Source organism: Balaenoptera borealis (assembly GCF_965194805.1).
Source record: "Balaenoptera borealis genome assembly, chromosome: 8".
NCBI lineage: Eukaryota > Metazoa > Chordata > Mammalia > Artiodactyla > Balaenopteridae > Balaenoptera > Balaenoptera borealis.
The window spans coordinates 105,920,958-105,924,915 of record NC_138865.1 but is presented as its reverse complement, the minus strand read 5'-3'; the positions used below and the strand labels follow the sequence as shown (position 1 = coordinate 105,924,915).

Sequence of the window (3,958 nt, the reverse complement as noted above, 5' to 3'; positions counted from 1 at the left end):
GGAAGCTAGGGACCTGGCCATGTGATGCCTTACGAGGCGGTAGTCCTCAGCCCTGATGTTCAATGCTTGGGAGATACCTGGCCATGTGATGCCTTACGAGGCGGTAGTCCTCAGCCCTGATGTTCAATGCTTGGGAGAATTTTTAAACTGCGGATGCCCTGTCCTCAATTCATTTTGAATCTCATAGGGAGGAGCCTGAGCATGCCTCAGTTTATAAAGCTCTCCAGGTGATTCAAATGTGCAAGCCAGTATTGAGAACACCTGCTGTTCAGTCTTCTAAATTGACCCAACCTCCCACTATGTTTCATCTCCATCTTGCCCATCCATTCCCTAACACTATCCCATAGCATCCTCTCTTCCCCTTATACACTAACCACTTTCATATCTCTTCATTTCTGCTTAACTAGTTTCCTCAGCCTAAAATTCAACCCCCCTCCCAATATCATTTAGGGATGTTTTTGGCTGCAAGTAATTAAAACCCTGACTAGGAATAGCTTAAATGAACAGAGGCTTATGTTTCTCATATTATGAGTGTCAAGGTAGGTGTCAGCTGGCATTGTTCAGAGGCTTAGTAATACCAGGGCCTGCAAGTCAGCCTTCAGTGCAGGAAGAAGGGAAGAAAGATGAGCTTCAGGTCATTTTCATCAGGAAAACTAGAGTTTTCCTAGAACCACACTCTGGCTGACTTCCCGTTGTGTCTCCTTGGCCATATCTGCATGGGGGGCCTTCTTTACCTGCAGGGGGTAGGCTGAGAGAGTAAAGGGTGGATATGAAATTATTCACTTAGATCGACCATGTTCCATCACCTAGAGCTTGGTGCTGGGGTTCTGTCAAGTGGAATAAGGGGAGGTAGCTGTTGTTTAGACAACAGACACTGTCTTCCACACATGCTCACAATCTGCTCAATGAAACCCTACCATCCCTGAATAAATGAAAATTGTGGTTCAGGGAGAAAAAGTTACATACCCAAGGTAACTGGTGCTAGTGGTTAGGAGAGACCAAGCAGACGGGTTCCTTGCTCACACAGTGTTTACACTCAGTTTTAAGTTGGAGGACTTTTTGTGAGTGATGAGTGGGGTTGGGACATGAGGATTCGGAGACAAGGTCAAGGTACAGGTTTGCATCTTGGCAAAACGACAAACTCTAGTGGTCTGACCGGACTCCTGGGTTTGTGTTCCATAAAATTAAAGGACTTCAGAGAAGTAGAGCAGCAAAGAGGGGTATGACCCTAGAGGATAAGGGATCTAATAGGTTTTCCTTGGTAGAAAGAAGGAGAAAGGACCCAGGCTGCAAAGAATACAACAACTCCCAGTCCCACCTTCAATACCTCCGTGAGTTTTGGAAGAGGATGAGAGTCTAGAAAGAGATGATACAAAGCTCTGCCAGGATCAGGGGTTAAAACTGCCCTCAATAAATTCAGCTTCCATTGTGATCAGTGTGTGTGTGTGTGTGTGTGTATATATATATATATATATATATATATATATATATATATATATATATATATATATATATATATATCTATATCTATATCCTGGCTGGGAAGGGACCACTTCCTCCAAATTGCTCTTTGAAGCACGTTCTTGTAATTGAACCCTAGCCCCAGATGTCCCTGGCATTTTTTTTTTAAAGCAAAAATTTATTTTTAATCAATGTCCTTTCTGCCGTGGGTGATGGAATAAACAATAGGCTCTCACCCTAGGGAAATGGGCATGGCTTGCTGCTCAGAAATATGGGTGGTGAAATTAATCAAAGCCCTTCTACTTTCAGCTGCTGACCGTAGACTCATGTGTGGAAACCCATACCATCATTACTATCATTATATGCATCATTTTCATTAAATCCTTATCAACTAAAGAGGTAGATTTCATGATCATACCTGTTTTTCAGATGAGGAAGTGGAGGCAAAGAGAGGTTAGGCAGGTCGAACTGGAGTGGTCAGGGCTAGAATCTGGGCAGTCTGGCCCCAGAGCTTGTGCTCTTAACTAGCATGCTACTTCCTGCCATCACCTATTGTAGTATACTGCCTCCCAATTAGCAATGTCTTCCTCATACCCACTTGGAATCTGTCTTTTGGTACCCACTCTAAGCTTAAGACTATCAAAACCCAACCATCCTACTCACTACGTAATCAGAGGCCACCAAAGTGAGCCACAGACAACTCATGAAAGTTTTAAGAACCAGTTGTCACCTCTCGTTTCTACCCCTTCTTCTCACTTTCTCCCCATTCCCTTGTTTATCCCTCCTCTTGGCTTTGCCTCTGGCCCCATGCTTGCATCTAAAATTGGACTAAATTTGGCTTTCATTTTTTAATCCACTATACCTTTTTTTTTTTTTTTTTGCGCTCAGCTTTTTATTGAACGTGTTACTAAAGAGGTTTAGTCAAAAAACCAAAGCCCGTGTCATCATCAGACTCTTCAGATTCTTCTTTCTTTGCTTCCACTTTCTTCTCCTCAGCTGGGGCAGCAGTGGTGGAGGGGGCAGGACCTCCTGCTGGGGCAGCACCAGCTGCTGGGGCAGGTCCACCTGCCCCCACGTTGCAGATGAGGCTCCCGATGTTGACATTGGCCAAAGCCTTTGCAAACAAGCCTGGCCAGAAAGGTTCAACATTTACACCGGCTGCTTTAATGAGGGCATTGATCTTATCCTCCGTGACCGTCACCTCATCGTCATGCAGGATGAGGGCCAAGTAGATACAGGCGAGCTCCGAGACGGAGGCCATGGTGTGGGCGAGTGCTAGGCAGGGGCTGCCGGACGCGGTGCTAGTCACCGGATGAAGTGAGGGACTCACCCCAACGTGGCCTTAGCTTCCTCGGAAGGACAGAGCACCTTAGCGGCAGCTGAGGAAAAGCTAATCCACTATACTTTTAAAGGAAAAGAATTGTCTGACTTTCCCACTCCAGACTCAGATTGGATCTCCCAAATGCTTTGGCTAGTTTTATGGAGCTAGTTCAAACCCTCTTGACCCCAATTTCAGCGTCAACTATGTCTGTTCCAACTCCTCAAAAAAAGGTGCCATCGGCCTTCCAGTTTTCCTTTTGTTATTGTCAGTGTTTATTTTTTTAAGCTAGTGTTTGTTGAGTTCTTGCTTTGTACCAAGCACTGTGCTAAGCACTTGCTCTGTTTTGTCTCACTTGATTCACCCCTAAACCCTGTGGGGTAAGTATTAGTATTATCTCTATTGTACAGACAAACGAATTGAGCCCCAGCAAGATTCACTCACTTGCATAGGTTTGCACAGCTATAAGTAGACAGATAGGACCCAAGCCCATGTCTGGCTGACACCAAATTTCTCTCTTCTAGGGCTTCACAAAACAAGCCTAGATCTTCCTTCATATGTCAGCCTTTTAAATATTAGCCAACAATTCTTACGTTTGCCTGAGTCTCCTTTAGTTCCAATGACCACAGGTCCAACCACACGCTTCATTTGCCATGATTTTACCTTCATCTCCTCATCAGCCTTCTCTCTCCTCAGTGTGTCCAGCGTTAATCTGCTTTTGGAGTTTGGTGTAGACCTGCATTCACTACTCCAGGTGTGGCCTGATTAACATAACATGTACAGTTGGCCTGTCCCCTCCTTCATCCTTTAGGGTCTGTTTCTGGCGATGAAGTCATACATTATTTCAACAGCCTCTAAGGCCCTAATCAGCAGAATGAATGAGTCCAGAGAGAAATTGCTTCGGAGGGTGTCGACTGTTAGCTCTGGAAATGGATAAAGTGAATGAAAGTAGAGGAGAAACAAAGCCTGGTGAGGAAGACTGTTAGGAGACTAGACTCTTGTGATGGGAGTGGGGGGGTCATTGACCGTAGATGCATCGGTTCACATGTAACGTATTACCCCACATCCGGACTCCAATGGTCCAGCTCTTACCTGAAAATTCCCTGGTGGGAAGGCCACCTTGAGGCCATCTGATGTACTTACCTTAGTGTTCTGCTCAGCAGTTAGTGTTTTTGGTGC

At 45.1% G+C, this 3,958-nt stretch overlaps 1 pseudogene across 1 annotated transcript; it reads right to left on the bottom strand.

Annotated features, from left to right (window-relative positions):
• Positions 1-2,353: 2,353 nt before the first annotated feature.
• On the bottom strand, positions 2,354-2,827 carry LOC309633433 (large ribosomal subunit protein P1 pseudogene; annotated as a pseudogene). The gene has a single exon. The product of its transcript is annotated as a large ribosomal subunit protein P1 pseudogene (transcript).
• Positions 2,828-3,958: the final 1,131 nt, after the last annotated feature.